The sequence below is a fragment of the Mobula birostris genome, chromosome 24 (assembly GCF_030028105.1).
Source record: "Mobula birostris isolate sMobBir1 chromosome 24, sMobBir1.hap1, whole genome shotgun sequence".
Lineage (NCBI taxonomy): Eukaryota > Metazoa > Chordata > Chondrichthyes > Myliobatiformes > Myliobatidae > Mobula > Mobula birostris.
The window spans coordinates 39,600,495-39,623,771 of NC_092393.1; the positions used below are offsets into that span (position 1 = coordinate 39,600,495).

At 41.0% G+C, this 23,277-nt stretch overlaps 1 long non-coding RNA gene across 2 annotated transcripts in view; it reads right to left on the bottom strand.

The window, feature by feature from the left end:
- The window catches only part of LOC140187348 (uncharacterized), a 37,207-nt gene that overhangs the window by 7,128 nt on the left and 6,802 nt on the right, over positions 1 to 23,277 (bottom strand). Inside the window, exons 1-2 of one of the 2 annotated variants that reach the window (XR_011883072.1) lie at positions 9,568 to 9,646; positions 8,356 to 8,419 (exon numbers count right to left, since the gene is read on the bottom strand). The exons of the other annotated variant lie outside the window; for it this stretch is intronic. This is a non-coding gene — a long non-coding RNA (uncharacterized lncRNA). Of the gene's footprint in view, positions 1 to 8,355; positions 8,420 to 9,567; positions 9,647 to 23,277 lie in introns of those variants that run through there. 2 annotated transcript variants of the gene reach the window in all.

Here is a 23,277-nt window from a genome sequence, read left to right on the forward strand (position 1 = left end):
AACGTCAATAACTCTCTGCAGGTTCCTGTTAAATAAGAATTAATCCAGAGTGTTCCTCAAACACAGGTACTAATCCCTAATCGAATTCTGGAGCAGTCAATAATCAATCAATAACTCACTTGTAACAGGGACATTAATCTGCCGGTAACTCAAATACTGCTCCACAGTTCAGATGTGACACATACCTTGCTCTGGAGTTACCTCTATTTCTAACAAATCCACAGTCACCTATCATAGAGAAACTCATGCACAGTTCATTGTAAAGAACATATCTAACCTGATATCTACTTCAAATTCAGGCAGCAGCCTAGAGTTCACCTTCTAGTGAGATATTACTCCAGTCTACCTCTTGCACTGGACCTAATCCACTGTCACCGTCTGCTGGTACAGTAATGTAGTGATCAGTGCAGGCAAGCACAGATCAGGGTTCAATCCAAGCCACCGCCTTTAAGGAGTGTGGTTGTTCGCCTTGTGATCGTGTGGGTTTCCTGTGGGTGCTCAGGTTTCCTCCCACATTCCAAAGACACATGGTTAGTAAGTTATCGGTATGCTATGTTGGCCCTCAAAATGTGGTGACTCTTATGAACTACCCAGCATAATCTTCACTGAAACGATTTGACACAAACAACACATTTCACTGTATGTTTCAATGTTTCAAGGTACTTGTGTCAAATAAAGCTAATCTAATCAAATCTGTAATACAGGCACTAGTAAGCATTCCATTTGTAACATCACCGCTGGTGAACAATCTACCTTGAACACAGACACTAATCCCTCTTCTACTATCCTAATCCCTTTTCTACATTACATCATAGTCCACCTTTAAAACAGGTATCAATCTACAAGACACCTCCCACACAGGCACCGACGATGAACCCAGTCCACCCGCATCACACTGTATCCCAAAAGAAATAGCTGTAAGAAGCAACCTAATCTCCAATGGGATCCCACCACCAAGCACATCTTTACCTCCCCCCTCCCACTTTCCGCTTTATGCAGGGATCGCTCCCTGATCTCCCTCCTGGTACTTACTCTTGCAAGCAGAACAAGTGCCAAACCTGCCCCTACAATTCCTCCCTGACTACCCTTCAGGGCCCCACACAGGTGAGGTGGCACTTCACCTGTGTGTTTGTTGGGATCATCTACTGTATCCAATGCTCACGGTGTGGCCTCCAGTATATTGGTGAGTCCCAACGTAGATTGGGGGACTGCTTCGCTAAGCACCTATGCTCCGTTTGCCAGAAAAAAATGGGATCACCCGGTGGCACCCATTTCAATTCTACTTCCCATTCCCATTTTCCAACACGTCAGTCCATGGCCTCCTCTACTCTGGCTATGAGGTCACAGGTTGGAGGAACAACACCTTAATAGTCTCTGCGTAGTCTCCAACCTGATGGTATGAACATTAATTTCTCAAACTTCCAGTGATTCCCCCCTCCTTCACCATTCCCATTTCTGTTTCCCTCTCTCACCTCTTCTCCATACTTGCCCATTTTCTCCTTCTGGTGCTCCTCAACCTTCCCTTTCTTCCATGGCTTTCTACCCGCTCCTAACAGAATTCTCCCTTCTCTACCCCTTTATCTCATTCACCCATCAATTTCCCAGCTCTTTTCTTCAATTGTCACCCCCTCCCGGTTTCACCTATCACCTACCACCTTGTACTTCTTGCTTCCCTCCCTCCACCTTCTAGCTCTAACTTCTCATCTTTTTTCTAGTCCTGATGAAGGGTCTTGGCCTGAAATGTCAACTGTTTACGCTTTTCCATAGATACTGCCTGGCCTGCAGAGTTCCTCCAGCATTTTGTGTGTCTTCCCGCACCTCTAATGCTGACAGTAAACTGCAGTCAAATTCTAACATAGACCTCTTAATGTACCTCAAATGTCAACACAATCCTTTAGTCCATCTCAAATGCAGGCCACCTCTGCCACAGTCTAAAAACAATCTAGAACACAAGGACTAATCTATAATCCATGACAAACAAACTATGATCTGCAAATGTAATTGAAACATTTACAAAAAGACCGCAGATACGGGGAGTATGAAATAAAACCAAAGATGTTGGAGGTATTCAACAGGTTAGGAGGCAATTGTGGAAAAATAATTCAGGTCTAAGACTCGTCAGAAATGAGAAAGAGAGAATAATGAACCTGTAATGAAGATGGTGATACCAGGTTGCTATGGGGATAAATTGTAGGCAATAGCCGATCGATGGGTTAATGGGAGCAGTTAGAGTGAGGAAAACATATACTAGACAAAAGTGATGAGATAGGGATGTTTATATAGGAACTCTCCCTCTCTAACGGTCCTCATCTCATTACCTTTGTTCAGAAAAATGAACATTATGAACATGGTTGCAAAGTGGAAATGATTGGAAATTAAATATCCAAGGGTATCAGGTAACATGGAAGGAAAGGAAGGAAGATAAGGGAGGTGGGGTAGTGCCCTTAATTAAGGATGAGATGAGGTTGAACATGAGAGACAATTTCAGACCTGAGCAAGGGAATTTTGAGTACATCTGGGTAGAGGTTTGCACTAGTAAAGGGGAAAAAAATCACTGGTGGGAGTTGTCTCTATTACAGTGGAATAGACATAAAATACCAAGAAATATCCAATTCATGTAAGAATGAAATGGCAGTTGTCATGGTAACTAACTTACACATAGATTGAGTGAATCAAGTTGTTTTAGGGAGTGTTGAGGAGGACTTCCTCCACTCAATTCTTGATAGCTTTCTTAAATAGCATGTTAGTAAACCTACAAGAGAAAATTCTATCTCAGATCTGGTCCTGTGCAAAGGGACAGGTAAAATTAATGATCTTGTATTTTGGGAAAGAGTGGTCACAATATGATTGAAATTCTAATACAAATGGAGGGGGCAAAATTTTTATCTAAAACAAGTGTATTTATGTCAAAATAAGGGAGACCGTAATGGGATGAGGGAGGAACTGGCCAATATAGACTGGGAACATTGGCTATATGGCGGAATGGTGGAGAAACAGTGAAAGACTTTCAAAGAGATTTTTCAGGGTGCTCAACAAAAGTACATTCCAATTAAAAGCAAGGACAGTGAGAATAGGAAGAGTCAGCCTTGGATAACAAAGCAAAAGAAAGAAGGCATCAAACTAAACATTCGTGCATAAAATGTTGCCAAGAGTCATGTGAAACAGCGGGAAATCCTTAAAAAGAACAAAGGCCCACAAAGAAGCAATAAGGAAATGGAAGATAAATAATAAAACTAGCACAAAATATAAAAACAGATAATAAAAGTTGTTGTGTCTGTGCAACTACATATCAATTAATATAAAAGCCCCACACAAATGGGAAGTGCCTTTAACTGGTGTATTCACATTGCAGGGAGAGAGAGCAGATCAATGCACATAGTTATCAGTCCATACATAGTGCTAAGCTTTGTCATTGCTTTAATAGATCCACACATTACGAAAGTTCTTATAATCGCACAAAACAGAAAAGGGTGGCTAAAGTTAAAGCTGATCACTTGGAAAGTGAGAAGGGGGAAATTTACATTGGGTAATGTGAAAATGGTCAAGGCCTTGAACAACTATTTTGCGTTAGTTTCCACAGTGGAGGACATGTCTAACATGCCAGAGAGAGATGTTATGAATGTGATCAGAGACAAGGACTTTGATAACATCACTGTCACTAATGAGGTAGTGATAAGCAAAGTAATGGAAAGTTAGATAAGCTCCCTGGTTGTGGTGGAATACATCCCAGGGTGCTGACTGAAATGGCAGAAGTTATGGTAGGCACTTTTGTGATAATTTACCAAAATTCTCTAGATTCTAGAAAGATCCCAGTGGATTGAAACATATCATATGTCACGCCACTTTTCAAAGAAAGGATGTAGGGAAAAGACAGGAAACTATAGGTCAGCTAACTTGATATTTGTAGTCTGGAAGATGCTTTCAGCTATCATTAAAGAAGAAATAGTGAGACATCTGGACAGAAGTGTTTCCATCAAGCAGAAGCAACATAGATTCATAAAGGACTGGTCCTGCTTGATGAATCTACTGGGATTCTTCGAGGATATAATGAGCACAGTTGTACACTTGGATTACCACAAGATGTTCAATAAAGTGCCATCCATAAGATAGGGATGCGTGGGGTTGTGGGGAATGTATTAGCACAAGTAGGTGGTTGGTCAACCAATAGAAGGAGCAAGTTGGGATAAATGGATGTTTCTGTGATTGGCAGTTGCTGATGAGTGGAGTGCCACTGGTGTCAGTGCTGGGCTTGCAACTGTCACAATATACATTAACGATTTGGAAGAGGGAACCAAGAGTTACGTATCTAAGTTAGCTGATGACACTAAACTGAGTGGAAAAGTAAATTATGAGGAGAGTTTACGGAGGGGTTGAGTGAGTGGGCGAGGTTCTGGCAGATGGAGTATAATGTTGGTACGCCATTGTATTTGGAGTATTGTGAGCAGTTTTGGGCTCCTTATCTAAGAAAGGATGTGCTGGCATTGGAGAGAGACCAGAGGAGTTTCACGAGAATGATCCTGAGAATGAAAGGGTTAATAGTTGTGGGCCTGTACTCAATGGAGTTTAGAAGAATGAGGGGTGATCTCATTGAAACTATCGAATATTGAAAGACCTAGATGGAGTGGACGTGGAGAGGATGTTTCCCATAAAGGAGGAGTTTGGTACTGAAGGGCATAACCTCAGAATAGAAGGATGCCCCTTTAGAACAGAGGTGAGGCTGAATTTCTTTAGGCAGAGAGTGGTGAATCTATGGAATTCATTGCCACAGATGTCCTTGGAGGTCAAGTCGTTGCATACATTTAAAGTGGAGATTGATACGTTTGGTAGGTCAGGACGTCAAAGGTTATGGGGAGGAAGCAGGAGAACGGGGTTGAGAGGAATGAATCAACCATGATAGAATGGCAGAGTAGACTCAATGGGCCAAATGGCCTAATTCTCTTTATATGCCTTATGGTCTAATGGTCTTAGTAAATGTAAGGCCGTCCACTTTGATTGGAAAGCTAGAAGATCAGATTATTATTTAAATGATGAAAGATTGTAGCATGCTGTTGTGCAGAGGGACTTGGGAATGTTTTTGTCTGAATGGTTGGTTTGCAGGTGCAACAGGTTATCAAGTAGGTAAATGGGATGTTGCCCTTCATTGCCAGAGAGATTAAATTTATGAGCAGGAGGGTTATGCTGCAAGTGTACAGGGTACTGGTGAGGTAGTACCTGGAGTACTGTGTGCAGTTCTTGTCCCTTTACTTGAGGACAGAGATACCGGCTTTGGAGCCAGAGCAAGGGACGTTCACCAAGATCATTCCAGAGATGAAGGGGTTAACCTATGAAGCGGGATTGAATCACCTGGGTCTCTACTTGTTGGAATTCAGAAGAATGAGAGGGGATATTGTATAAACACATAAAATTATGAAAGGAATTAAAAAGATAGAGGCAGGAAGTTGTTTCCTCTGACAAGTGAGACTAGAAATAGGGGACATACATTGTTTCAGGGGAATAGATTAAGGATGGAGATGAGATGAAACTGCTTTTCCCAAAGATGAATGAATCTGTGAAAATCTCTGCCCAGGGAATCAGCAGAGGCTATCTCATTAAATATATTTAAGACACAGATAGATTTTTGTGTAGCTGAGGAAGTAAGTGCTATGGGGAACCTGAATCCACAGCCATATCAGCCATGATCTTATTGAACGGCAGAGCAGGCTTGAAAAGCAAGATGGCCGGCTCCTTCTCCTATTTCTTATGTTTATCAAACATAGGTAATATTTCAGAGTAGATTGTACAAGTCTATATGTCTCAAGCAGAGCTTCAGGACCCACCTGGAAACATTAACTCTGCCTGACCTGCTGAATGTTTCCCTGTGCTTTCTGGCTTTATTTGTGTTTTACAACTCACTGCTTGCACCGACAACGATTCAGGGACCACCTCTGACAGAAGTGGTAATCCACAGTCCACTTCTAACGTAAGCACTTCCCAAAGGTCCACCTCGAACTGAGGTACTGATCCATTGGCCTCCTTCAATGGCTACAATTCTACACTCCCTCTCTGTTCTCCTCTAATGGAGGAAGAAATTTGCAACCCATCTCTAAAAGAGCCACTAATCTACATTTACCACCACTCTGGCACCGAGTAACAACCCCACATATGTACAATTCATCTCAAACCCATTATGAATCTTCCACCATTCCTGCCACTAATTTATAACCTACCTTTTTTCTGGTATTATCCTATAGCTCACTTCGAACTCTTGCACTACTCCAGATCCAATCTCCAGAGCCTACCTTTAACATGGTTACTAATCCACAGCTCACCTCTAATGCAAACGCATGTTTTAAATTCTGCATTGATACAGAAAATGAGGAAAATCAAATGGACTGGCATAGGATTAGTGAAAAATGGATGGTTGATTGTCAGATTGTCAGTGCAGAGGTTGATAATTCTTGATTGGTCAGGGCATAAAAGGATATGGGGAGCAGGCAGGAGATTGGGGCTAAAAGGGAAAATGGAGCAGCCACGAAATGGCAGAGCACACTCAATGGGCCAAAAGGCCTAATTCTACTCCTAGATCTTAAGAGCTGAAGATCCTTTTGCTGTGCTGTATCTCTTAATAACTATAATATTGTGATAAACACTAACTTAGAACCTACCTCTTGAACACTGCTCTAACACAAACACAAACCTGCACAAGTCCATTCCATTTCCCTTTCTCGAGGCCTGATGTTAAGGATCGACGGGTCCTGGGGTTGATGCCAAAGATCAAAGCCCCGAGGATCAGATCCAAAGTCCGTAAGTTGAGGCCTGTTGATTGGAGCCCCAGGTGTACAAAACTCTGCAAGTTCGCTGGGGTAGTTGAAAGCCCAGCATCTGTGCGTTCATCCAAATCCGAGTCTGCTGGCGTCTGGAGGCTGAGGAAGGTGGCCTGTCTTGGGGTTAGAGGACTGTGCATTTGTGTGGATGAGAGGAATGAACGGGGCTTGTTTTGCTGTCTTTGTTTGCCTGCTTGTTGTGTTCTGTGTTGTTTAGTCAAGTATTATAGGCGGAATGTGTGGTGAGACTAGCGGGCTGCTCCCAGCTCACCCTTGGGTGTGCTGGTTGTTTACGCAAATGACACGTTTCGCTACGTTACGATATACATGTGTTATGTAAACTTGAATCTTGAATGCCCACTTGATCTGTGACCAGAAAATGAATGCTGAAAATGTCCTTGATGACTTTATTTGAATTAAATGTGCCTGACTGATTCACTTTCGAAGATGTGAAAGTACCCAAAGGATCATCTGTTGATGCTTTCTCTGGTCTCTCCACGGACTCTGCAAAATGACTCAGAGAATCTCACTCGCGTTTCAGGGTCATCACAGAGCACACAGCTTGAATTTTGAAGGTGTGTTTCAGGTGCCTGGACTGATCAGGGATGCTTTGCAATGTGACTCAATCTCAAGGACTGCAATTATCTGATTCCTGCTGTACACTTTGCATTTGAAAGAGCCCTCGTCATGAAACGCCATAAGAGGAAGTTGTCTGAGGGCATCAGGAAGATCAGCAGCAGCTGCAGTCTGGAGCGTTTATGAGGAGCTTGTTAGAGGCACTTTGCAGTTGAAGTCAAATTTCTCCCAGCCCACAATAAAGAAATCAGTGTTGATTAAAATATAGGAAGCAGTTGGGATTAGCTGCACCACAAATAAATATATCGTTCAATAAAGGAGGAAATTAAGTAGTCTGAGGATTGTAAAATTGATTTTCTAGCTTTTTTTTAAACAATTTTCCTCAATTCTATAAATTTGACACTCAGGGTTTGAAATTGATTCACACAACTCTGAACAAAGACAGCAATATGCTGTTGAAAATCACCTTAACACTGAAAGCAATATTATTGCATTCTTCTGGGTGATGTACCCTGTTTGGACGTTTGACTCCTTAATTTTAGGATCTTCCTAGAATTGCTAAGATTTTCATTCACCTGGCACTGTTCTTTCAGTTGTAAACGTCTCCAAGCTGTTGTCAATAATTCTACAAAGCCATCTACAGTGAGATGTTTGTGAAACCACATTTCACAAAATACCTTTTGCCCTAAAATTATTCCTCTTAAAAGAGAAACATTCAAAGTGAATACTTTGCCTTCACTGCACTGTGACCTCCTATAACCTCAAATAGAGTCTCAAATGTGCCCCATGGAAGTTGAGACCATAGAGAATCTTAGCTTCCTAACCTCAGGATCTTTCTCGAATTTTACCTTATCTACCATTTGTTGCTGATTGCTGCATCAATGAGGTCATAAAGTCTCTGTTGTGAAGGAGAGGAAATGTCATTCTGATTTTTCTGGTATAGTCAGTACAGGAAGAAGGAGGCATGAGGACTTACCTGCATTTTGGGCTTGCCCAGGTATTCACAAGCAATGAAGTCTGGCCTTTGCCATGTTCCCATCCTGTGATTGTCAAGATAAGTTAGGAAGAAATGACTCAGTTATGCTTCCATAACTTGAAGGACGTCTTTCCTCATCAGTATTGTTCCTTGAACAAGAGGTTCAACCGAACTGGACAAGTTTTTGATTAGATTTCAAGTCCAGTCACATACTACATTAGAAAATCAACGAAGGCAGAACATTTTAGTTGGAATTTCCAAATATGAACACAAGATTTTATATTTTTGAATTTGGAATTTATCCAGTATATTTGGTTCACTTAGAACAGAGCTGCCAAGCATGAAAAGAAAGGGTGTCTGACAAACCTGCCAAGTATATGAATATTAAAAAATACAAAATCATCCCCATATTTCAAACTGCACTGTTATGTATGTCTATTTATATGCAAGTAAAGTGTTCAGGAGCCACATTATTCAATTTGAAGGATAAAAATGAAATTTTATGTAAATTTTTTCTTCTTAATGCTCCTGTGAAAGTGTGAATAACATACCAACAGGATAATTCCCCAGCCCATGCTTGTGGAAAGGCTATTTATCCACTAGGTGGCTGAGTATGCTGTTAATCACAAACCAATAAAGAAATCATGAGAGACATGTCTGATCGCCTGAAAACACCTCAGTGTTAATTACTCAATAATTTTGTCTATCCATATTTCTTAATGAACATATCATAATCTTACATTTAACATAGATGTTTTGTTCCCTCAGCTGCCATTGGCTTTTCGTTTTCCACACAATTGTGTTGTTCTTTGGAAATCATGATGCAAGATTGTAGATGTACCATAATCTCACAAAAGAACCCATTTTAGCCCACTATGCTGAAATACTTATTAGTCAAATCTCTCTCAGAGAAGGTTTGGAACAGGACTGTACCACATAACCGGAAACCAATGGGTTCTGTTGCAGACAGGTTACCCAGAGAGCAAATAGGCTGCTTAGTAACTCGCTCACATACATATTAAGCTGAAATGAAGAATTAGCACACAGATAATTGTCATTTAAAGCCTTTTATACTTCCTGACATTCTTCTGTATCACATTATTAAGCTGAGGATTTATTCACACATATTCAAATCAAATTTAAGCTGGCAGTTGCTAAATCCTCAATGGCTACGCAGTTAATAAACACCTCAGCAATACCCAAATCACTGACCTTGCAGCCTATTTCTCTGGTTAAACCCCCTCACCGGCTGCTCGAGGCAGGAAGGTTTGTCAATGGGTGAAGAGTCAACCTGCTTGAAATGATAAGAGGCAATTTAAATATTTAAGATGATGTCTGCTGTGGGAGTAATTTCAGTTCCTTGCAACAAACAGATGGAAGGGTGCACTCTGCTCAGTTGAGTTATTTTGGGTTAAGGAGGAGCAAAATAGTTTTGTTTGACTGGACCCAACCTTACTGAAGAGGCATTGGACTGCATTGGATACCCATTGTACACTGGCTGGAACTAATGAAGCTTATCAAATGAATAAAAATCCAAGAAAGCAGACCCAGGAACAGTAGGAGGGAAGAAATGACACCTTTTAAAAAAACCTTATTTAAAAATCTTTCTCAAAGAAAACCTGAAGATGCACATCTGAGAATTGAAACCTCAGTTTCACTGATAAATGTTGTAACCCTCTCACCAGGCTTGTATGCAAACTTGGCTCAATAGCTAACTTGGCTAACAGCCACGGGATTCAGCGGCAAGAAAGTCATTTTTTTAAACCATGTGCGTCCAGGGTCGGTATGAATTGGGTTTCAACCAAACAGAAGAGTTGAGATATTCCAATTAATGGAACCTTAATTTGAGCGAATGCTGTGTAAATGCTGCCCATACAAAATTATTGTTCAGCGAGAATTAACAGATTGTACGCTGTATACAATGATAAAGAAAGTATATTTGCCAAAATCAGCTTTATCAAACAGTTAATAAGAAAGAGAAAGGAAAAGAAAAGAGCCCATTACAGTGAAATCAGCCCAAAGTGCACATAACCATTGGAGCTCATCGTGGAGTATTCTCCTACTTACGTGCTGGACCCACAGTCGGTGTGAAGGCACCTGCCACATTTCAAACTTCTCTTGGAGTCCATCTCAAACAAACTGGATCTCCCTCAGGAGTATTGGCCCTTCCTGCTTGGAGTCATTCATTTGCACAAAGCACTTCTTGCAACGGGGACTCGCCTTCTTACGGCACTCTGTGGCATCTTCCCTTCTGCCCCATTCTGCAGCTCCCGCGGAATAGACCCTAAACCAGACTACTGTCCTTCAGAAAGCTCTATAAAAAAGTGAATTCCACTAATGCCCCACCTCCCCCTCGTATTCTCAAACTTCCGCTAATGCCCCACCTCCCCCCTTACCCCATCCGTTATTTATTTATATACACACATTCTTTCTCCCTCTTTCCTTTTTCTCCCTCTGTCCCACTGACTATACTCCTTACTCATCCTTTGGGTTTTTCCCCTCCTCCCCCTTTTCCTTCTCCCTGGGCCTCCTGTCTCATGATCCTCTCATATCCCTTATGCCAATCAACTGTCCAGCTCTTGGCTCCATCCCTCCCCCTCCTGTCTCCTATCATTTTGGATCCCCCCTTCCCCCTCCCACTTTCAAATCTCTTACTAGCTCTTCCTTCAGTTAGTCCTGACGAAGGATCTCGGCCTGAAACGTCAACTGTACCTCTTCCTAGAGATGCTGCCTGGCCTGCTGCGTTCACCAGCAACTTTGATGTGTGTTGCTTGAATTTCCAGCATCTGCAGAATTCCTCGTGTTTGAGGTAGGTAGTTCATGGGTTCAATGGCCATCTAGGAATTAAATGTCTGAGAGGAAGAAGCTGTTCCTGAATTGCCGATGTGTGGCTTCGGGCTTCTGTTCCTCCTTCCTGATGGTAAAATGAGAAAGGCCATGCCCTGGGTGATGGGGGTCCTTAATAATGGATGCTGCCTTTCTGAGGCACTGCTCCTTGAAGATGTCTTGGCTACTATGGATGCTAGTACCCAAGGTGGAACTGACTAATTTTATAACTTCTTTACAATTTTCAGAACTTTCTGTAGCTTATTTCGGTCCTCGGTGTTATCATTTCCGACGACCTGTTCTGGGCTCAACACTTTGACAAACTTCTATAGATGTGTAGTGGAGAGTATATTGATTAACTGCATCACAGCCTGGTATTTCCACTTGAACAGAAAGTCCTACAAAAAGTAGTGGATGCGGCCCAGGCTATCACAGATAAAGGCCTCCCCACTATCGAACACACCTGCATGAAACATGGTTCACAGGAAAGCAGCATCCATCATCAGTGATCCCCACCGCACAGGACATGCTCTCTTCTTGCTGCTACCATCAGGAAGAAGGTACAGGAGCCCTGGGACTCACATCACCAGGTTCAGAAAAAGTTATTAACCTTCAACCTTCAGGCTCTTGATCCAAAGGGGATAACTTCACTCAACTTCCCTTGCTTCATTATTGAGATGTTCCTGCAGCCGATGGAAACGCTTGTAATGACTCTTTGTCCCATGTTCTAGATATTTGTTGCTTATTTATTTATTTGTTTGTTTGTTTATTTATTTATTATTTTTTTTTAATTTGAACAGTTTGTTGTCTTTTGCACACTGGTTGAACGCCCAAGTTGGCACAGTCTTTCATTGATTCTATTATGGTTATTATTTTATTCTGGATTTACTAAGTTTGCCTGAAGGAAAATGAATCTCAGGATTGTATGTGGTGACATACAAGTATTTTGATAATAAATTGACTCTGAACTTTGAACTTTAATATTGAGTGGAGGCTTAATATTTGCCCGTCAGCCTATTCCTAATTAATTTTTCAACGTTATACATATTTTCTAAGAGTGTAGGAAAAGATAACAGTATCAGTGTTAAATGGACAAGCTTTGCAATTATATAGGCAATTAGCAGCTAATTTTAAGCAGTTATTTTAATATATTTCCATGAGACACAAGTGCTCAATTATGACAATCCTTGACTGAAAATCAGGACTGTAATGACAACATGGCAATAAAAATAGAGAAGGAAGTAAAAGGAATTAGCTTTTGATGGTCTTCTCAGACCAGTACAAGGGGTGACAATGGCTTAAATTGAAATTGAGTCATTCATGTAGTAAATTAGGTCAAGGTGCTTTACAGGAGAAAAATTTGATTCCAAACCACATAACTGTCAAATAATTAGTCTTGTAAAGGGGAAAAGAGAGATGGCAAAATGAGCAGGCTGAAGAAGGGAAGTTTCTAACCTTGTGCTTAGGTGAAAGTTGGGCTGTGATCTGCAAGGGATTAGAATGGGGAAGTGAAGAGCTTGTGGGTGTCTGCTGTGCAGAAGAAGAGCAAGGTCAAGGAGGAATGTGAAAAAAATTATAAATTGATGTCCTGTTGACTTGGAAAGACAAACTTGGTCAATGATATCCTTGAACCTGGGCAATAAAATTTTCGAAAGCATGTTTATTGGTACAGTTACACATGCAGAATGCTGGAGGAACTCAGCAGGTCATGCAGTTTCTCTAGAGAGGAATAAACAGTCAACTTTTCGGACCAAGACCCTTCGACTTGTTTCTGCAGAATCTTTTGTAATATGTTTATGCATCGTGGAGGATTGGCAGCGTGATTGTAGTTCAACAGCTAAGTTAAGAAGCAATAAATGTAACGATGCAGGTTTCAGCAGGTGGACAGTTAAGCAGCTGCAAAGTTGAAAATAAGAGGTCTAAAATAATGATACACATTGAGGGGGTTGAAAGCTCATTTTGAGGTCAAACAACTGTGATCGTTGGATCCTGCCTCACTCTCTGGGGATGAAGGGGATAACATAAGAGAAGTGTTTGGCAACTTTGGCCTGTACTCATTGGAATTTAGAAGAATGTGGGAGGATCTCATTGAAACCTACCAAATGTTGAAAGAGCTAGATAAGGTGGATGTGGAGAGGATGCTTCCTATGGTGGGGATGTCCAGAACTAGAGGGTGACCCTTTAGAACAGAGGAACTTCTTTAGCTTGAGAGTAGTGAATCTGTGGAATGCTCTGCCACAGGTAGCTGTGGAGGGCCAGACTGTGGGTATATTTAAAGTAAAAAGTGATAGTTTCCTGATTGGTCAGGGCATCAAAGGATATGGTGAATTGAGTGGATTCCAGGATCAACCATGGTGGAATGGCAGAGCAGCCTTGATAGGCTATATAGCCTAATTCTGCTCCTATGTCTTATGGTCTCGTGGTCTAAAATGGAGTCGATGGCTAGAGAGCAAAATTTCTGGTAGAATTTAAAAATATTGTCATGGTTGCTCCCAATATTTAGTTGTTAGATATCTCTGTTCATCTACTACTTAAACAGCTTAACAATTTAGAGACAAAGGGGAATATTGTGCCAAAGATTTGGAGGTTAAGCTGGGAATGTATTGCAGGGCGTTTGAATCATAATACCAAGGCCATAGCTATACCAGAATAGGATGGACCATTGGTAATTTCTTAAGGTACATTGGCAGTCATGGTGTATGATAGCCATGGCGAATGACTGATGAATGATGGAAGTGAAATTGTAATAGTACAAAGGATTTAAATATAATTGAGAGAAAAGGTCATAAGCGAAAGTAGGGTCCCTCAGTCTTCTACTGTCTTTCAGTGAGATCATGACTGATCTTCTTCCTTCATGAAAGAAGATCTGAAGATGCTAGAAATCTGAGCAACACACACAAAATGCTGGAGGAACTCAATAGGCCAGGCCGCATGCATGGAAAAAAGTACAGACGACGTTTTGAGCTGAAACATCAACTGTATTTTTTCCATAAATGCTGACTGGCCTGTTGAGTTCCTCCAGCATTTTGTGTGTGTTGATCTTCTACCTTGACGTCATTTTCTTCCTCAATCCCTATGTCCTTGGGTTCATCTTAATATCAAAAAATCTATTGATGTCTGGTCTGAATGAACTCAGTGACTGAATCTCCATTTCCCCTCAAGTTATTGGATTTGAAAGGATCCTCCCTTATGAGTCTAAAAATTTCTCCTCAATTCAATCCAAATAGGATGCCCCATCTTGCCGAAATTGTCATGTTATTTGCATCCTACTATAGAAATTCCCTTTCTATCCATCCCTTGGATCTGTCTCAACTTCTATGGTAGCTAGACTAACTTACTTTCTCTCTTTCTCAGTTCCAATGAAAGGTCTTCAACATTAACTGTTTCTCTTTCCAGAGGACCAGTTATGCCTTACCGCAATTGTACCAAGCCTTGATGAGACAACAGCTTGAGCGTTGTGTGCAGTTTTGCTCTCCTTCTTTTGGAAAGAATATCCACGTTATAGATGATATACAGCAAAGGTTCACCAGACTGATTCCTAAAATGGCAGGATTGACACAGGAAGAGAGATTCAGACAACTGGATTTATATTTGTTGGAAATTGGAAGGCTGAAATAGGACCTCATTTAACCTTATAAAATCCTGATAAGACTGGACCAGGTGAAAGAAGGATACTCGTGAAGGCAGGGAAATGCAGAACCGGAGGCCACAGCATAGTGGTAAGGCGTAGATATTTAGGTCTGAGGTAAGGAACAATGTGTTCTTCCAAACAATGTGGAACCTGTGGAATTCTCTACCACCATAAAGCAAAAGAGTCTCAATTATTAATTATACTCAAGGAGTTATATGTAGTTCTATGGCTAAAAAGAGCGAGGAATATGAGGAGAAAGCAGGAACAGGAACTGAATTTTGAAGATCAGCCCTGATCTTGGTAGAGCAGAATCAAAGTCACAAGTGGCCTACACCCACTTCAATGTTTTACGCTTCCACGGTATGTCTATGTGTTACACTGATGTTTTCTTGTGTTAACGTCAGGTGGTAAGTTCAAGATTTTGACTCACTGGGAATGAAGCAATCGGATTTTGAGTTCTATCTGGATGGTGTGCAACTTGAAAAGTAAAGGCATTCCCATGACATTTTGTGGCAAGTCAATAATCCCAGACAGGAAAGTATTCTATGTTGTGAAGCTCTCTGAAGAATAATGATGCACGGACTATTTATGTGAAAGACCAACTTGTAGACTTTTTACTTATTCTAGGATACTGTATGAACTTGAAACTGGTGAACCTAACTACATAAACACAAGTGACTCCGCAGATGCTGGAAATCCAGAGTAACCCACACAAACTGCAGGAGGAACTCAGCAGGTCAGGCAGTGTCTGAAGAGGGAAATGTACAGTTGACATTTTGGACCAAGCTCCTTCATAACCCAACTACATAATTAATATATCTCAACTGAAAATAGAGGTTAAAATATATTTCACTTCAGAGCAGCAGCTCCATGAAATAAACTCACATCAAAAGCATTCATTAAAAGCTTAAATGATGTTTTAAAAAAGGAGGCCTATCTTCTCAAACTGCAACTGAAGATTTCAAAGGCCAGCAAAGAAACATAATTCCTGTGTCACTGGAGTTGTGGAAAAGGCCATTGAGATGTCAAATCTAAGGTACAAGTGGTTAGGATTGTTTTTCACAGGTTAGCTCTTACAGAAATTGAATTCCAAGGTCTTTAACTAAGAATTTCTGCTTAACCACTTTTATATCTTGTTGACACGATGATTAAGATTGGGAAATTCTCTAGTATTGCAAGTCCAGATCAATTATTTTGTTTAGCTCTAGTAAGTGTTGGATTCCTGATGAGTGCAGACTATTGGAATTAAAGGTAATTAGTAAATTACACGCTGTCTTCTAGTATGAATTAAACACAAACTGGAAGTGATATATGGTCTTACTAATACTTATTTAGATTCATTTGAGAGGATCTAATGTAGATGCTTTTGAAACATTTCGGGCACAGACATGAATACCCACTTAGTAAATAAATAGATTGGAGACTTCTAGAGTAGCACAAAGAAAAATGTAGCTGAGCATTAATATAATTCATAGCAGGGAGAGTTAGGTATTTATGCATTTGGTTCTGAGCAATGTGGATGGAGGAGAAAACATTGATGTAATTTGAGCTAAAACATAATTTCACTTCAAACAATCTAGAGAGAACAGATTTCCCAGTTCACGTAAACTGCTTTAATAATCAAATTTCAATTTTGGACTACCATGCTTGAACACATAGAAACTCTTTCTGTTCCAGCTCTGCCGTCTACTGGCAATTTCTTCCCTCATTTCCCCAGACAATGTAAAACCTTTACAACTTCAAGCTTTTTGCAAATTCCTTCTCCTTTTTCCTTAGTTTCTTGTCATGTTTAGCCTTAAATTCCAAGTTTAGAATATGGTAACACTACAAAAGTTGTATAACACATTATGGTTCAATATTTTGAACTCTGTGGACCCTAGATTTTGTGTCTTCATTATGAATTCTTGTTTGCCACTGTCACACACCCTGACTAATTAAAAAAAGTGTTACAAGCAATTAATTAGAATATTGTAGCATAATTATTGAAATTAGAACCATAACAATCACCCTGCAGTACTCTTATGTCATCATTTAAAATAAGTTAGGAAATAATTAGGTTGACTTTACACCCTCCGGATGTTGATTGTTTCCAGTAGCAGTTACAGTACAGAAATTTCATTGCATTTTTCACACAAGTAGACTCATGAAGAGCCCAAAGCCAATGTCCCTAATAGATGAGATTTGGCATACAGTGTCTAATGCAATAATAGAAATTCTAATTGGCTCTTTCACAGTCAGGAAAGTAGACAGATTCTTTTCAGTTCTCTATGTAGTTGTTGGTCTGTCAGTGCCTGTGAGTTTTAATCCACCCAGCAAACATCTTGCAGATGTAATTATCATTCCCCAGAAATACCAGATTTTCTAATGAAGCTGTTTCCAGAGACCAACTGCCATTATTCCTTACCTTCAACATTCTCAAGAGAACTAAGCTGAAAAAGGATTTGCAAATATGTTCTACTAATTAAAGCAAATACTGGTTGTCAGACAAAGAGAGGGAACTTCTGCTGCAAATAAAAATGCAAATAGCAAATACATTTCCAAAAATCTTTCTTCAAGTACTCACTGACTCTCAGAAATATTCTACTCATGAACTTAGTTTCTGTAGTAAGGGTGCTGAACAAAAACTAAGGTGTAGTTGGGAATACCGTTGAGCACGTTTAGGTCAACTGAAATGACTGCAGAGACAGAAACAGAGAGAACAGTATCATTTTGGCTGCCCCCAATCACTTCAGTTGTCTTGTAAGCTGTAAATCAGAATGCTATCCTGACCTCTCTTGTTGAACTCCTGAGACACAGTTAGCAGTACGGCAAGAAGCTACTGGCTTTGCTGCATTGCACCACAAGTAGATATTTGTTCAAAGGGAAAAAACATCCAAAAAGAAATGACTGTTTTTTTTTCCTTCACATAGAATGTGATATGTTTGGATGAGATATATGGATATAAATTATTTTGTTCTGGTGTGTATTAGCCAATATGCAGAGCCATCTCAACATCAAAGCACTACTCTAGAAATGGAATGATAGCTGCAAAATATATATTTGATTTGCAAAATCTAACAACATTCTTACTCATTCCCAAACAATAAAATTCTACCTATTTCTGAATTACTGTAGTACTTTTTCCCACTTTCTTTTTGTTCCTTTATGCGTGATTAAGAGGGGAACAGATCCAGATTAAAGGGAAAACATTCTTCTTACAAACTGCTTACCCCACCTTCCCCAACAGAAGTCCCAAAAAATATAAGTCCTTCTCTCTCTTTACTGTTAATAGCCTGCTATGAAGGTAGAATTATCAATATTGTTGATTTAATAATTGGAAACAACAGGAATTCTGCAGATGCTGGAAATTCAAGCAACACACATCAAAGTTGCTGGTGAACGCAGCAGGCCAGGCAGCACCTGTAGGAAGAGGTGCAGTCGACGTTTCAGGCCGAGACCCTGACGAAGGGTCTCGGCCTGAAACGTTGACTGCACCTCTTCCTACAGATGCTGCCTGGCCTGCTGCGTTCACCAGCAACTTTGATGTGTGTTGATTTAATAATTGGTTTAGTTTTGTGTGGCCTAGTTTCCAGCAAGTCAGATTTAACATTAAAGCCTTAGAGTCAACCCAACACTGATTTCCAAAGATGCTGTTCTCTGAGACCAAGTAACTTATTTCTTGGTAGAGAGGAAGCTTCAATCAGATACAAGTATCCATTTTATACACTGCATGATCCTTCCCTCCACTTCAGTCAGAAAGAAGCAGAAGAGTAGCTACATTTTACATAACGATTTTGTATCACCTCCACCAGCTGGATTTGTAGCTGCTAATGTTGCATTATGTATCATATTCACAGGTGCTGCTCTTCTGTGCTTTCTTCTTTCCACCTTAACCCTGTCTGTCTTAATGACTATCACTCAGGTCTCGGTTCATCCATACATTAAACAGGTGATCGGCGCCCTGCTTCCATTGCAAGTCCCAACAATCCCCATCTAAAAATATCAGGGCAGGACTTGCTGCATTAATTTATTGAGACCTCCTGAATTCAAAGCAGCTTTGCCTGCACTGGGAGTAACACATCGCCTCCATTGGATTTTTTGCACCTTGCTTCTATCCACCAAAACTATCAATCTTTCCACAGGCAGGCACAATGGCATTGCATTGTTGATGACAACAATGATAGTTTATAGTTCACAAAGTGTGGTCTACATAATAGTCGTTTGGTCAATGCTTCAGAGTCTACTCAGTGTTGTAGAAGTACATGGAGTTGCCCGTGCATGAAGGACCTTTCCTTCACATAGTTGGAAACAGACGTCGATGAATAGAGCATTTTGAGGATTGGCAAGGCCCAAAACACTTAGCTGATCTCAGAATATTCCAGCAGCAGTTCTCTTTGGAGAGTTCTCATTGAACTGCTGCTGGAGTTTAGAAGAATGAGGTGGGGGCGGGGTATCTCATTGAAACCCATCGAATATTGGGAGGCCTGGATAGAGTGGATGTGGAAAGGATGTTTTCTTTAGTGGGGGAGTCTAGGACCAGAGGCACAGCCTCAGAATAGAAGGCCATCCCTTTAAAACAAAGATAAGGAGGACGTTATCCAGAGGCTGGTAAACCTGTGGAATTCATTGCAATGGATGGCTTTGGAGACCATTGGTTATATTCGAAGAGGAGGTTGATGGGTTTGATTAGCAGGGGTGTCAAAGGTTATGGGGATAAGGCAGGAGAATAGGGTTGAGAGGGATAATAGATCAGCCATGATGGAATGGCGGAGCAGACTTGATTAACCAAATGGCCTAATTCTAATTCTGCTCTCATGTCTTATGGTCATATGATCTTTGTCTAGGTTTTCATGACTCCTATGTACTAGCATTAATGCTTAATGCCTGACCTGGTCCTTCTATTCTCAAGTCAATTATATTATCCCAAAGCCTCACATTGATATTCATGTCAACTGTTATTGCTGTGTAATTACCTATTAGAATCTCTTCACACACCAGTTTCAAAAAGATATATCATTTTACTGCCCTCCACAAAAGCTTAACAAACAATTATTATCCAGGCATAGACTCATCATGTTTATTGATCCTTCTGGTAAGATTGGATCTCCATGCTAATAGTAAATCGCAACGAATTTCTATTGGACTGACCACTGCAACAATATTGTGTCCTGAGGTAAACTGATCCAAATTTTTAACTCAGAAAGTATGCACATTTTGAGCCCTTGGGTAACTTGCTGTTTGATTTTCCATCCATGAACAGTCAGTTCAATTTGGCCAAATACATACATCGAGTGGAAATGCAATCATATATCCTTCTACAGCAATAAATGTACATTTTATTTCATTCTTCATTAGATACCCAAGAGCGTTAGGACAACTGTATGTTATGAGAATGGAGTTCAGACCTGCAAGGAGTAACCACATTCCTGAAGGGCAGTAGTGAAACAATAAAGTTGGTACAATGATGCAACAATTTTTATGATGCTAGACCACAAGTTAGTGGTTTATATTGAATTTCCTTTCTTTATTTCTCATTGTAACTATGAACCCAGGATACCAAAGAACAGAAAAATGTGTGAATAATAACAGCCAGCAATGCTAATACTATCATCTTATGGATATTGATGCTATTATTTTCTATCTTCTACAGTTGCTTCTTTCCAATAGCTATTAGTTAATAATTTGTTAACTTTAAACCCTTCAATCAGGGAAAATGGCTTTTAAGTTGCATCTTGCAGTCTCCCCATTGATTGAGAATTGAGCAGCTAACCTATTAATGCATCTTATGAACTATTGGGAAAGTGGGTCCTACAATCTGCAGGTTTGATCCCTGACCATTTACTCTTTGGCAAGGGCACTCATTGATAATAGTCTGCACATTATAAGCTGGCAGTGCTGAGAGGTGGTGATGCTCCAAATGGATGCTCTGCTGTTCTAAAGCAGATGGCACTGTTGTACAGTGCTGTGCAAAAGTCTTAGACAAATATATATATATAGCTAAGGTGCTTAAGACTTCTGCACAGTCCTGTATGTTATGTCTTTCCAGTTACATATACTGCTTAATACTACTCTGTCCTTGAGCACATCAACAAGTGTGTAGATAGAGTGACATCACAAAAACAAATAAAAGTTTTCCGCAATCAGAAACCATGGATGAACAGAGAAGTTCACTTCCTGATCAAAACCAGAGATTCAGCCTTCAGGTCTGGAGACCAGGAGGCTTACAGCTCAGCCAGGGCCAACCTGAGGAGGGGAATCTCTCAGGCTAAACACATATACAAACAGAGAATCGAGGAGCATTTCAACTCCTTGGACCCCCGGTGTATGTGGCATGGCATACAGGTCATTACAGACTTCAGATCACCTAGTACTGTGCCCCCTTCCAAATCTGCTTCCCTCCCTGATGAGCTCAATTACTTTTACGCTTGCTTTGACTGAGAGAACAAGGAGGTCACCCTCAAAGCGGATCTCCCACTCGTTGAACTGCCTCTCTCACTTTCCACCTCAGATGTTTGTGCCACCCTGAGCAGGGTGAATGTATGGAAGGCAGCTGGTCTGGATGGAATACCTGGCTGTGTGCTCAGAGTCTGGGCAGGGCAGTTGGCCGGGGTCTTCACGGACATTTTTAATCTGTCCCTGGCCCAGGCAGTTGTCCCCACAAGCTTCAAGATCGCCACCATCTTGCCAGTGCCGAAGCATTTCACCTCCACTGGCCTGAATGTCTTCCGTCCAGTTGCACTCACCCCCATCATTGCAAAGTGCTTTGAGAGACTGGTTTTATCACATGTGAAATCCTGTCTGCCCACTACCCTGGACCCCCATCAATTTACCTATCGCACCAACAGGTCAACAGAGGACGCCATCTCCACAGCATATCACTCTGCCCTGACCCACCTGGACAGCCCCAACTCTTATGTCAGAATGCTGTTCATTGACATTAGTTCAGCATTCAATACTGTGATCCCCTCCAAGCTGATCGCCAAATTTCGCCGGATTGGTATCAGCTCATCCCTCTGCAATTGGACCTTGGACTTTCTGACTAACAGACCCCAATCAGTTAAGTTAGACAACCTCTCCTCCTCCACTCTCACCCTGAACACCAGCTTGCCTCAACGCTGTGTGCTGAGCCCTCTTCTGTACTCCCTTTTCACCTATGACTGCTTCCTGTACACTGTCCTAACTCCATAATCAAGTTCACAGACAACACCACGGTGGTTGGTCTGATCAGAGGGTATGACAAGACGGCCTACAGGGATGAGGTCCAGCACCTGGCCGTGTGGTGTGCCAACAACAACCTGGCCCTTAACACCCAGAAGACCAAGGAGATCATTGTGGACTTCAGGCATGCTGGGAGCCACACTTACATTCCCATCTACATCAACAGAACTGTAGTGGAGCATGTATCAAGTTTCAAATTCCTTGGTGTCCACATTTCCGAGGATCTCACCTGGTTCCTGAACTCCTCCATCCTGATTAAAAAGGTGCAACAGCGCCTTTATTTCCTGCGGAGCATCAAGAAAGCTCACCTTTGTCCCAGGATACTGACGGACTTTTACCGCTGTACCATTGAGACCATACTCACCAGCTGCGTCTCAGTGTGGTATGGCAATTGTCCCGTATCGGACCGCAAAGCACTCCAGCGTGTAGTGAAAACTGCCCAGCGGATTATCGGCACCCAATTGCCCATCATTGAGAACGTCTGCCATAAACGCTGCCTGGGCAGGGCGAAAAGCATTATCAAGGATGCATCGCACTCTAACCATGGACTTTTTACTCTCCTCCCATCCGGTAGGTGCTACAGGAGCCTCTGCTCCAATACCAGCAGGCACAGGATGAGTTTCTTCCCTGAGGCTATGTCCCTGCTGAACCTCACATCACAGCGCTAAACAGTATTGCACCCATATTGTACTGTCTCAATACTTCCATATTTGTGTGCTGTAGCACTTACTTTTTATTCGCAGTTATTTTGTAAATAACACTATTCTTTGCATTTCTGGTCAGATGCTAACTGCATTTCATTGGCTTTGCATCTGTACTCGGCACAATGACAATAAAGTTGAATCTAATCTAACCTAATACTATTAAGTGAATACAAAGCTAAGTACTCTTATTTCTGTTTCCCGACCACCTTCCTATTTTAACCAATATACAGTATTGTGCAAAAGTCTTAGGCATCCTAGCTATATATATGCTTGTCTATGACTTTTGCACAGTACTGTATCATCTATGCCTACATCTATGATGCATTCTGAGTGTTTCCAATAGTTTGCGATTTCACTTCAATGGACTGAAATGGCTGTAAAGAAGAATGCCAAGTCAAGTTATGTTTTTCCAATTAATTGAGCTTGCTTAAATGTTTTAAAATTATGTAATAATATTTCTAAGTGACTTCTCTAATTTTATTGTAAATGCTAATAATTTTAAAATATTTTACTGTTTCATAGTTTTGCCACTGATCAACAAGGTACCATGTACTGTATGTCCCA